Source organism: Pistacia vera, unplaced genomic scaffold (genome assembly GCF_008641045.1).
Source record: "Pistacia vera cultivar Batoury unplaced genomic scaffold, PisVer_v2 Contig317, whole genome shotgun sequence".
NCBI lineage: Eukaryota > Viridiplantae > Streptophyta > Magnoliopsida > Sapindales > Anacardiaceae > Pistacia > Pistacia vera.
The window spans coordinates 1,409,418-1,423,135 of record NW_022196132.1 but is presented as its reverse complement, the minus strand read 5'-3'; the positions used below and the strand labels follow the sequence as shown (position 1 = coordinate 1,423,135).

General features: G+C 43.2%; 1 pseudogene; it reads left to right on the top strand.

Annotated features, from left to right (window-relative positions):
• The first annotated feature begins 676 nt into the window (after positions 1 to 676).
• LOC116136579 lies at positions 677 to 1,914 on the top strand (annotated as a pseudogene).
• The last annotated feature ends 11,804 nt before the right edge of the window (positions 1,915 to 13,718 follow it).

Here is a 13,718-nt window from a genome sequence, read left to right as displayed (position 1 = left end):
TTGCTGTTAATCTGGTCATTCTTGTAATATCTGGTATCTAAAGTTATATGGGAATTGATTGAACGATCATTCGGGTTGTTCGCGACTAGCTTGTGCTGGGTTGAACTATATGTCGACGAGTTTATGCTAGGTCGGACAACAGGTGGAGTCAGATTGATTTTAGGTCGATCTAATACCTCACAACTCACCGAGCCTGATGGAAAAATCACAAACAACAATCTTTGTTTTGGGAACATAAATCTAATTAAGCAATTCCAGTATCTTCTTGGGCTTTGACAAATGGAATATTGGTTTAAACATTGATCCCTTACTTTCATTTTCCTCAATCGTTCTCTCTAACTCTCCATCTTTGAACCCTTTTTTTACCCCAAATTGGCGCAATATTAGGTTCCAAAGTCAGTCCATAAAAAATCCAAATCACAATTCAGACAATCACAAATCACCATCAGATCAAAGTAGAAATGATCACTTAAAGTATATATACCTTCTTGGCCATTGTGGCAGAAAATAAATATGGAGATTGACTATGGGTGGGAAATTGTTTTTTTCAAAGTTTATGTGTGGGACAATGTAATTACGGCAAACCTTGGGTGGAAAATTGTGATTCTCCCTTACAATTTTCCTACACATTGTAATTCATTTGAATCAGTTCTTGAACATAAAGTCCAGTCGAATGACCAGGGCAATGGCTTGTTGCATAATTAAAACCTCAGCCTCACCTCACTTATTCCATAACTTCAACTCAATTTGCAACATCCACATGGAATCAAAACCCCATACATTTCTCAAACTGCGCTACTGCTTAACCACCTCACAATACCACTTGCTCTCGTCAAAAAAAGCCACAAATAGAAATTCTTTATTCCATCTCACCATAAAGATTGCTACCTGTTCGACGAAATGCCTAGCTGAACCTGAAACACCACAGCTCCAACCAAATTTCTCCCCAAATAACTCTGTAGAAGTTTTAAAGAAATGGGGTTGTAATGATGATGATATATCCAAGATTTTCTCGAGGAGGCCTTCACTTCGCAATACTGATGTTATTCAGCTTCAATCCAAGCTCAATTTACTAAGTGGGTTAGGGATAAAATCTTCTGACCTTTTCAAGATCATTAATTGTCGCCCGCGGTTCCTCAGTTGTCGTCTTAACCATTGCTTTGATGAGCGGCTTGATTACTTCACCAAGTTTTTTGGTTCAAAAACTGTGTTTTGTAAAGCCATTGTTAGGAACCCTTCACTCTTGACTTATGATTTTCACAATAGTATTAAGCCCGCCATTGCTTTGTATGAACAAATGGGGTTGAGTACGAAAGACTTGATCCCTATGCTCATTTCGCGACCCACATTGATTCCTCGTAGTTCGTTGAATGATCAAAAGATTGATTATATAAACAGGAGCGGTATTTCGAGAACATCCAAGATGTATAAATATGTGGTTACTCTCATTGCCATTTCAAGAATTGAAACCATCCAAGAAAAGATATCAAACTTTCAGAAATTTGGTTTCTTAGAGGATGAAATTTTGAGTCTTTTCGGAAGGTCTCCACTAGTAATAACATTGTCAATCGATAAGGTTCAGAGGAACATGACTTTCGTCGTGGCAACATTGAAGTTCCCTGCAAGTGTAGTGCTTCAGCATCCATTTTTGTTGTCTGTCAATCTTGAAGCTGTATTGAAACCTAGACTTGTGCTTGCTGGGAAGATTCAAGACATGGGTTTGTCTCCGGAGATGAAGGGGCAGGCTACAATATTGAGAGCTTTAAGAATGAAAGAAAAAAGGTTCTGAAGTTATGTTAATTGTCACCCAAAAGAAGTTGCTGATGAGTTGATGGAGGTTTTTAGAAAGCAAAATGTGCCAAGAGATTGGCAGTAGTAGACCTAGATGATGTGCGCAAAGGTTTTCCATTCTGAAAATGTTACAATTTTTATTTTGATTGTATTGAGTCAATTTTATTGGTTTCACAAGAACCTGAAAGAGCATTTGCATACTAATGGTCTTTGGGATCAATTCTGGTCTGTTGGAATGAGAGTCTGATTTAGAAAAGTTCATATTCATTAATTTGACAGAATTTTGTATTTATGAGGTGCTAATTGGAGTCAAATAACAATTGGTGTCAATAAAATTACATCAGAATGAATCATCAAATTTGAAGTCATTGAGATAATTTGAGCTTGATAAACTTGTTGGAATATCAATGATGTTCAATTTGAAAACTATTCATAACAAATATAATATGATAGTAATTAACAAATAATGTCCTGATATATAGAATTTAGAACTTAAATATATTGGATTATCGTGGTTGATAATTAACAAAAAAATTATTCTGATAATAAACAAAAATTTATAATATGGAACACCATGATCGGTATTATAGTAAATGCATTCAATATAATGGCATTTCGATTAATCTATCGAGACCATGAGATTAATAACCGGATAAACCTTTTAATGGTCATTCTATTAGTAATCGAGGGGCCTTAAAGTTAACAATTAGATAAAATCTCTTTAATAATACACCCCAAAGCTCTTATCATCTCATCCGACACACCAGGAGTGGTTGTCTTCTGTTAAATATTATTATGGGGGTATTTGGATCGAGGGTATATAAGTAACGGGGGTAATTTTCGTTTATTTTGCAAGATTCTAGTGTTTGGTTTGCAAGTAATAAAATATTAGGGGAATCTTTTATTGCAAATAGTGTTTACTATTGGTAATGTGGGGGTATCCGATATCCTCCCCACCCCTGGGATTAAAACATTACCGGGGTAATATGATTTTTCTACTAATTTTGCCTTAATTAAAAACAATTTTGGACACAATTGCCCTCAAATGCTACCAATAAACAATTACCCAGCCCCCCTTACATTTAAGAAATTAGCAAAAACACCCCAGCCACAAAAAAATTTAAGTTAACAAATATATCCAACCACCCAAGACACTACCGGTCAGTTAGTTGCCATAAGGTGCATGACGGTTGGATATGGTCGATCGTGCATCGGTAAGACATTTTCTGGCCATAGATCACAAATCCATGGCCGAAAACATCCAGATCTGGAGTTTCTATGGCCGTTTCATGGCCAAATAGGGATCGTGAAAAGACCAGATCTTTGGCCATGAAATGACCATATATCTAGTTGTTTTTTGGAGAGGATTTGTGATCCATGGCCATTTTGTCTTTACGGTGCATAGTCAGCCATATACGTAGTCGTGCACCATTCATCGATGTTGGTGGCGGCCGACAGTGGTGGCTGGCTACTAGCAGTGGCTTGGGGTGGGTGGGGGTGATTTTGCTAAAATTAAAGTTTTATATGGCCGGGTTGTTTTAGCAAAATTTTAAATGTATGGGGTTGAAAGAAATTTGTAATGTTATATATACCCATGCGGGTTGTTCGCCATGTGGACATTTTGGAAGCTTTAGAATTATTCCATTTGACACATTGGATGACAAGCCAATCAGAATCTCTATCTTGACATCTTGGATTGATATTTATTGCTTCATCTATAATTATTAATTAATTAAAAAAATAGATATGTATTAATAATTATAATATAATAATACAGGTGCATTGCATTAGCATTCTAAAGGTCTAACCAATATGACACCTTGGATTTGTGTTTCCATATAGTTGAAATTTATTGGTGATGATGTAGACAATCTTAATGCTGCATTGGTATTCCAAAGTCTAAATAAATAGAGATAAATATTGGATTCATAGGTGCATTGCATTGGTTGTATTATAATAATAAAATACTAATATAAGGTGCACTCATTGACATTCTAAAGGTATCCATAATGACATTGAATTTGTGATTGCCATGGGATTGAATTTATTGGTGATGATGTAGACAATATTAATTGGTACATTGGTATTTCAAAGTCATAAATAAAGGACATAAAGATTGGATTAGATAGATGCTTGCATTGGTAGTAAAAATATACCTGTTTATTAATAATTATATAGGTGTATTGTATTGACATTGCAACCTTTTTTCGTATTCAATCCGTATTTAATTGTGTTGGCATTCGAAGATCTAAATAAGGGGTATAAAAGAGGCGTATGTTCAGTGTGTATTATCGCAATATGCAAGTGTGTGTCAACAATACGTCTGGTCTTTTGTCATTGTATATGTCATGTTAGTTGTGTCAATAAAATGTTTGTTCTTCGTGATTTTATTAATCAATGATTTTTATTTATTTATGTTTTGTTGTTGTTTACAGGTCAAATATTCATGAATTGACATGAAATAAAGGATGATGTTCGATTGACATTGTCACATGAGTTATTTTTTGATTCGTTTTTTAGAAGTGTAAGTATATCTTCTAACTATTTTAACGGTTATTATTTGGTTGAATGATTGTTTTTGTTCGATCATCTATTTGATGATTAATTTATATAGTCCTGCCGAACGGTAAGTGTATTCCTTAACAATTTTAATATGAGAATTAATTAACTTTTGTTGATTTCGTTTCAAGTAACGTTGCTATACGGATGAATAAATTGTTCCTTAACAATCTTAACATAAAGATCAATTAAACTTGTTACGTTTGTTTTCAAGAAATGCTCATGTAATCTAAAGATCAAATCAAGGATGATCATATTGTCAACCGAACTGTGAGTATGTGTCATATCTATATTAGTAGAAACAGTTATTTTGTGTGATTTAGTTTTCTGTAAAAACATTCGTGTATTTTAATTGTGTATAGGATTTTTAATGTTTATGTCCTGCTGATGTGCGAGTATATATGTTAAATTAATTAATTTTGACTGATTCTGTTTTCCAATTAATAGGTGTTATTTGAAATATTTTTTATCAGTCCTAATATGATAATCTCTTAAATTTGGGTCAAGTAAACATATTTTATCATCACACACATTTCGGTTTCCACTAAACAATATTAGTAAATTGACTATAACTTGCTCAATAAAAATCTAATTGATGGGAGGATTAAATCTTTCGAACTAGACAGATGGTGCTTTAATTTTAATATTATATGTTTAATTTGGATAACTGTAACCCTACTGTCAAATGAGCAAGTAGTTGCAAATATGTATGCCTCTATGAGAAGTGAACATATCTGTCATCTAAGGTTAATGTTGAACAACAAGCTCTAGCACAAATGTGATATGTTGGGGTTGTCCAGGATGTCTATCTGCTAGGGCTTTGTCAACAGGTGCTTTGCTATTAGTTGCAAACTCTGAAGAGTGAACAACCCCATGCTTTGGGGCCTACATCAAATACTTGTTAACCCTTCTATTGTTTAATGGATGCTCATCTCTCCAGTATTTTGGGTTTTTTTTTTTAATTATTATTATATAAATAACTCTCTGAGATCAATGTTGTGATTAGAACCATTTCTTTTTTCAAATTTGAAGGAAAATTTCCATGCTTTATTTAACATTTTGAGGTCCTTTATCCTGGCTACTCATCCTTTATCCATTGTTTTAAAACCCGACCCATTAAGGGACTTGTTAATACCATCAGGTCTCGGGTTGACCGGTCCGACAGTTAAATTGGTGTATAACTGATGATCCAAAAAGTTTAAAATCTTGCAACACATCCTTGAAAAATACACCAGCCCCTACAGGTTGAAATCTAGCAAATATACACTTGCGATCTATTTGAGTTTTGACTTTTTCGGCCAAATTCTAGTTGATTTCGGCGGCCAAAATTCAATGTCACACCACCACTTGAACCATCGTCCTCAATCTATAAAACCTCCCTAAACCCAGAACTGGTAGACCCCCGTCGGCTGATCCAGCGTCCAAAATTCAATCAAACACCACCACCTAAACTATCAGCCTCCACTCTACAAAAACCTTCTACCCCGACACTTGGTAGCGTCCCGTTTGTTGGTCGTGACTTGCATATTGGGTTGAATTTTCAGGCATCGAAACTTTAATCCGACGGCACCCCTTAACCATTGACCTCACTCTACAAAAGCCTTCTAACCTTGGCACTTGGTAGTTCCTCGTTTGTTGATAATTAAATTAGGGATTTTGTGAATAGTAAAAAATGAACTCGGACTAGAAAGGCTATTGAGTCCGGTTGGACCGGTCCCATCCAGGTTTAAAACAATGTTTATCTAATTGTTATTGTATCTCGTCTTTATGTAGCTTCAAACTCCAAGATCCTATTACTTTGTCTATCCGCTCTTTATGTGCCGGACGGCAGGGAGGGCCTTTTTATTGTTTACAACTATTTTCCTGAGAAAATTTAATTTAGTTTATCAACTTTTTGAGGAAATTTGATGTTTAGTTCTCATATATGATATAGTACCAAAAACTATTTGCTCAAACGAGTTCAGTATCAGTAGAACATATACTATTCTTGAAAGAAAATCTTATTAAATATGTTGTGATGCGGGATTTTGGCACCAACCAATCATCACGTGCGCAACGTTGATGGACAAGGAACGCACGTGAATCGGAATAGAATACGAAATAAATGCTATGAGGTTTTTAAAGTGGTTCGGATGCTAAGGTAGCAAGTCCTACGTCCCATGATTTGTATTGATAGATAGTATGGGTCAGGTCGCTAAAGCGGACTGACTTACAAATGATTGAATAGTCTATACAATGCTGTTTTAAAGAGAGAGAATACAAAGTAAAATTGTCGAATCCCCTTAATGAAGGGGTCTTCCTCTTCTTATACCCAGTTGAATGTGCGTAATCATCACTAAATCCTTGGGTTGGTGATTGTCAGGACCTAATATGATTTTATGTCTTATTACTCATCTTCCAAGCCGATTTCACGCGATTTGGAGAGGTTAGCGGACACTGGAAGCACCAGGGCATTTGGTAGGCCTGACGTGCCCTTACCGTTCTAACGGGAGCAGGCCACGTTTCGTCACGCGACCCCCGTCAGCCTTTGATTTCTTAGGCAACAGAAGCCCCCTAGTTTGCAAGGTTTGAGGGCCGAACCTTGGAAACTAAGTCATGCCACGATGGAGGTTTTGGTCATCCGACCTGAATAGAAGAAGCTCGGGACACGAACCTTCGGCTAACACGACCTCGCACAATTCTGCCAAACGACCTGACAATTGTCATTTTAACGACCTGGATTCGTCGGGTGCTTTCTTACGTGCTTGGAGAGATTCAATGAACCTGCATCCACGCTGTCAGGCGCTCTGCACGCGTTGCAATGTCTGACAGAAGCATAAATGCGTGTACTGACCAGACGTGTTTGACAGTCTAACTGAGCGACGCATATGAAACGATGACCTCATTACGGCATTTAATGCGACGTGGGCGATTAAATGTAGGGAGAGAGAGAAGGCTGTCGTTTCGGTTCTGAGAAGCGGTAACCGTCGATTCGCAATCATATAAAACCTCGCATTTTTCAGATGAGGCCACCAAAACCTCTTTCGTTTCCAGTGACAAAACATAGCAAACCAGAAATTATTCTTTTCCGATCGGCGCTTCTCAGGCAACTGAAATGAGTTTCGGCCTCAGTTACGATCCCAGGAGGTGAGATTCTCTTCTTTTTTCCCTTTTTTTTTTTTTTTTTTTTGCATTTGTATGGTTGGTGGGCAACGGCGTTGGATCTCCAGGTGTTCCACCAGAGCGCGCCACTGTTGCCGGACTCGAGCCGGGTGGCGGCTCGAGTTACTGTTAGGGTTTTAGGAATTTGTCCCCTGCCGCCGCACGGGACAAAACACGAGGGCCTAAATGACCTGTGTCTGTCGGTGTGCAGACTCGGAATGGAACCGTCAACATCCAGACCGAGGAAGGAGCCAGCTGTCCTCGGGGAAGTCCCAAGGATCCATCCCTTGACGTCTCTCGGTTCTCACCTGAGAAGAGCTGGATAGGATTAAGAAACAGTTCAATGCCGAGTAGAGGTGTTCCTCGACCACACCCGGTCGTCACGGCATCCTGCTGACGGTCTTGCTGCGATCTCCGAGGAGATCTTCAAGGTGGAGGGATGATTCCTTCCATCTTTCATCAGGTCGGTCCTGGATCACTCGGGAAGCACCGATGCAGCTCACACCAAACGCGTATGTCATCGCGTTGCGATGTACAACGCGTGCTGCGAAAGTGGTTTGGGCGAACCAACGGCGGGTAGAGCTCGGCGTCACCTATTATCTGAAAAAGAGTAGGGACAAGGATCATATTACTTGTCCCGGCGACCTACTATCGCCGAGGGGATACATAGCTATCCCAGCAACGCGGGGCTTACGAGACGAAATTTTTCTTTTTCTGCTATGACGGCTACTGCGCTTCAGACACCAAGTAGGTTCTCCTCATTGGGATATAACCTGCTCGCACGCTTTATGATAACGACCTGTATTCTTTTGCAGTTAACAGAACGCAGCCAGGACTTACTTAACGACCCGGACAGGCTCGTATTCTTGGAGTGCTAGACGAGGAAAGCCGGACGCGAGGAAGCTCGTGACAACCGCGAACTTGCGGAAGTACAGTTTTTTCAACGACAAAGATCTTTAGAACCCTTGGAAGGTAGGTTACATTGATTTCCGTCCTGGTCGCGGAGCAGTTTGTTACTAAACGCACTTGCATGCAGAAACTATGCCCCCGAAGGAATCGAGCCGCCCATCGAGCACCGTTCGTCTTCCCTCGTCGAGGAGGGAGAGAGCGGCCGAAGCTGCTCGTCCCATTCCCGACAACGGTGGCGAGCTGCTGCACCTTCGCAGCCCCCTGTGCATGAAGCGACCAGGGTAGAACAGGTCGCTCAGGCACCACCGGCACACCCAAGTGTAAGGCTCGGCCCAAAGGTCGAAGAAGAGGAAACAGGTTCAGGCTGAAGAGTCTGAGACCGAATCGAGGAAGGGCCCTTGAGGTCACAAAGGGACTCAAGGAGGTCGGACAAGGAACCTGCCAGCGAGGCGATCACCGCCGAAAAGGCAAAGGACTACCAGTGCTGGACTCGCTGGGGAGCCTGCCCAAGTACCTGCAGCCGATAGTTATTTTGCTCGAGTGGTGGACTATGAGTCTTACGATGAGTTCGCTGACACGGGCGACGACCTTATGACCACGTGTTCCAGATTGAGCAAGGTAAGCGAGCTACTCTTAGAACTTTGTTTGGTTCATTTCTAACCATTTCTTGTTCGCAGGCTCTACTTGCGATGAGAATGTCCATGGAGAGGACTGGCTGGGAGCCGCGAAGGGGGTCCAGCGACCTAAAAGAAGAGGTCGCGAAGCTCAAGAAAAGCCTGGGTCTGTCGAAGCTGAAAGAACGCAAGCATTCGAAGCGGCGAACAGGTATCTGAGCCAAAAGGATGCTGCTTTACGAAACTGGGGACTTCCAGAAGGCGAGCTGAGCGGCGTGCAGAGGAAGTGAAAGAACTCCAAAGGACAACTGCCAGGCTCTCCAAAGTGGTCGGGGGGGGAAGGACCAGGAGATCCAAGCGACCTCCGTATGGCCCAGTAGGTCGAATAGAAAGGGAGGTCTCCGAACAGGAGAAGCGAGCTCTTGAGGCTGAACTCCAAGAGAGTCGTGAAAGGATCGCTTCACTGACCGAAGAAATGCGAATCAGTCAGAGGAGCTGGAGGAAAAGGCCGCCAACTGGGCGATCGGGTCATTTATTCCCTCTGACTAAGGAACCAGATATGGACATTTCTGACTCCCGGAGGGGTGGCGAGAGACTTTGCGGATCATGGCTGAGGAAGACGACCAGGCAGCCACGGCCACCCAACGACCGACCAGGCAGGGGGTTCGTGTTCGAAGGATCCCCCCGACCAACCGTAGTGATGAGTCAACTCCATGTAATTGGGTTCAACTTTTGTTGTATATAAATGAAGATACATTTTCTTCAATTGCAGTTCGCTTTGTCATACATAACTCAATTTACAATTACATAAGCAAATTTTCAGCGAATTCTACACACGCGAATAAACACATACGAACTGTTTTCACGGAACAAAATTAAGCTCTACATTAAAAATGAAATTAACATAAACTGATTGAGAGCTGAGTGCGATTACTGATAGTAGGCGGAGGTGTTCGGCATTCCAAGTTGGGGAAACTTGGAACCGTTCAGTCTTTTGAGATGGTAAGTCCTCGGTCTGATCACCTTGTCGACCGGTAAGGCCCTTCCCAGTTAGGTCCTAGTACCCCCGCACTCGGCTCTCTGGTCCCAAGGAGACTTCCTTTAGCACAAGGCCCTGACCTGGAAGTATCTGCTTGACCTTTGAATCGAAAAATCTCTTTGCTCGCTGCTGGTAGGCTGCTCTCTTAGCGAAGCCTTGCTGCGATGCTCTCAACGAGATCCAAACTTGCCCTCATGAGCGCTTCGTTTTCAACCTCGTCGTACAAGTCCCTCGAAGAGAACCAGTTCCCTTCTACAGGGATCATCGCTTCGCAGCCGTAGGCTAGCGAAAAAGGGGTCTCTGAGGGGGAAGTTCTTGGATGTACTGTACGCCCATAAGACTTCGAGGAGGTCATCAGCCCAATTCCCCTTGGCTACTCCAAGTTTGGCCTTTAGAGTGTGCTTGATGGTCTTGTTGGCTGCCTCAACTTGGCCATTCGCTTGCGGTCTGGACGAGGCAAATTTTTTATGGATACCCAGCTCGTGCAGAAGTGCTAAATTCCTCATTATCGAATTGCTTTCCATTATCCGAGATGAGGGTGTGAGGAATTCCGTAGCGGCACACTATGTTCTTGAAAACGAAGTCTTTCAGCTTTCTAGTCGTGATTGCAGCTAGTGGTTCAGCCTCCACCCCATTTCGTGAAATAATGTACCGGACTACGACATACTTGATCCCTCCCTTCTGACTGGCATGGGGCCGATAAGATCGATCCACATGGAAAACGGCCAGGGCTAGACATAGTTATCAGCTCGTGAGAGGGGGCTCACGGAATGTTCGCGAACCGCTGGCATTTATCACATTTCTTGACAAAGTTGTGCGCATCTTCTTGAATCCGGGCCAATAAATCATTGACGAACAACCTTGTTCACAAGAGATCAAGCAGCTGTGTGGTTACCGCAGATCCCTTCATGGATTTCCCTATGACGTAGTGCTTCTCACTGGTTACACATCGGAGGAGAGGGGCACTGAATCCTCTCCTGTACAGCTGGTCCCCGATGAGTGTGAAGCGAGCAGATCTTACTCGCAGGACCCTTGCCTCGACCTTGTCACTTGACAAGGTCTCATTCTTGAGGTACTGGATAATGGAGTCATCCAGGAATCCGGTTGAGCCACATTTACGGCCTGTTTGGCGAGCTGATAGTGGAGTACCGACGAAACAAACAGGAATGTTGTCTGGAGCCTCTGAATCCAACAAGGAGGCTATCTTTGCCAAGGCGTCCGTATGGAATTGCCTCTCTGGGGATCTGAGCGATTTCAAAGTGCTTAAACGACCCCAGTGCGGTCTTAGCTCTTTCAGGTAGCGGACCATGTTCTCTTCCTTGGCTTGGTATTCCCCTAGAATTTGGTTGATAACCAGCATAGAGTCGTTGTAAATGCTGATCACGGTTGCACCATTTCTTGCAAGTCGCAACCCAGCGAGCAGAGCTTCGTACTCGGCCTCATTGTTGGTTGCTTAAACCCGAACTGGAGAATACCATGAATTCGAGCCCCCTCGGGGCTCACAAGGAAAAGACCCGCACCGGCTTTTTCCTGTTTGATGACCCGTCGACGTAGAGTGTCCAAGTCGACAGGTTCTGAATACCTTCTTGCATGGCTTTGCTAGGTTGTGCTCGCTTGGGAGATAGGAAAATCCGATGAAGTCGGCAACAGCCTGCCTTTAATGGTCGACCTGGGCTGTACTTTAGGTCGAATTGGCTCAATTCCATGGCCCATTTGAGAGTTTACCTGAGGCTTCTAGCTTCTGAAGGACCTGTCTGAGGGGGTAATTTGTCATTACATTGATTGTATTGGCATGGAAGTAAGTCGCAGCTTTTTGGACGCGACCAGCAGAGCAAAAGCTAGGCTCCATTTCTGGATACCGCATCTTGGCATCGATAGCCGTTACTTGCATAATATACTGGCCACTGAGCCTTTTCGTCTTCCGTATTAAAGCTGCACTGACGCCGAACTGGGAGACGGACAGGTAGATGAGCAGGGTTCCTGTGGAAGAGGCTTAGAGGAAAGGTGGTTTCCCAAGGTGTTCTTTTATACTCTGGAATGCTGCCGCATCGGGATTCCATGAATTTCTTATTAGCCTTCAGAACATGAAGAATGGTAAACAGCGGTCTGTTAGCCTTGATATGAAGCGACTAAGCGCCGCCACCCGCCGTTCAGACTCATGACCTGCTTTTGCTGGTCGGGCTCTCCATATCGAGCAGAGCTTGAATCTTCTCAAGGTTTATTTCAATGCCTCGCGATTGACCATATATCCCAGGAACTTTCTGACGATACCGAATGAACATTGAGAGGGTTCAGCTTCATTCGTAGAGCAAAGTATGTCAAACATCTCTGCGAGGTGCGCAATATGTTCTGAGGCAACCCGGGATTTGACCAGCATGTCGTCCACATAGACCTCCATCGTCCTCCCGATCTGGTCGGAGAACATTCGATTGACCAACCTCTGATAGGTCGCACCCGCATTCTTGAGGCCGAAGGGCATGACTTTGTAACAGTATAGCCCCGGTCCGTAACGAAGGTCGTATGCTCCTCATTTGGTCTATACATCAGGATTTGATTGTATTCCGAGTATGATCCATGAAGCTTAATAGCTCGTGCCCCGAGGTGGCATCAACGAGCTGGTCGATTCTCGGCAGGGGAAGCTGTCTTTCGGACAAGCTTTGTTGAGGTCGCTGAGTCTACGAGGTCCGCACTTGCCATTCGACTTCTTTACCAGGACCGGGTTGGAACCCAGGTCGGGTAGAGAGCCTCACGAATGGATCATTTCGGAGAAGGTTTCTCACTTCTGATTTTAGTGCGGCGTACCGCTCGGATCTATCGCCCTTCTTTTTTGGCGAACTGGTTGGCTTCACTGCTGAGTTCAATGAATGGCAAATACTATCCGGGCTGATCCGACCATATCCGCGTGCGACCAGGCAAACACGTCAATGTTTTCCTTTAAGAAGCTTGTCAGTTCGGCAGCGAGCTGAGGGTTGAGACAGCTTCCGATCTTTAACACTCGGCTCGGCTCTTTCGGATCAACGAACTTCGGACAGATCCTCAGCCGGGCCGTTGGGGAGATTTCCTGAATTCGCGGATCTATGTTATCCTCCACTGGGCTAGGCTGTGGCCAATCTGGCTGATCGCCATAGCGGCGGGGCACGATCGCGAGATGCCCTTTCCCTTGTCGGCCATTTGGACCGCTTACAATAGCATTCGCAAGATGCGCTCTGATCCGCTTACTTCGCCTATCTCCGTTGGAGTGGGGAACTTCATCTTGAGATGATAAATGGAAGTGAGCGGCCTGAAGGTTCTCAACAGAGGTCGCCCCAAGATTCTATTAAAGGCCGATGGGCATTCCACGACCAAAAATTCAGTAACCCTAGTCACCTCGTCGTAGTCGCCGAGTGTGACTGGTAGCTGGATCGTTCCTTTGGGGATCAAGTGATCCCTGTAAAACGTACAGAGGCATTGAGGCTGGCTTCAGGTCGGCCTCGGCTAAGTTCATTCTATCGAAAGCGGACTTGAACAGGATGTTCACAGCGCTTCCGTTGTCTACAAGCATTCTTCAGACATTATGACACCTATCAGGGGCGTGATCACCAGAGCATCCTCATGAGGATGGTGCAAGCGAGCTGCCTCCTTCTCGCAGAAGGTAATCGGTTCCTCCTTTCTGGTTTTTTGAGGTC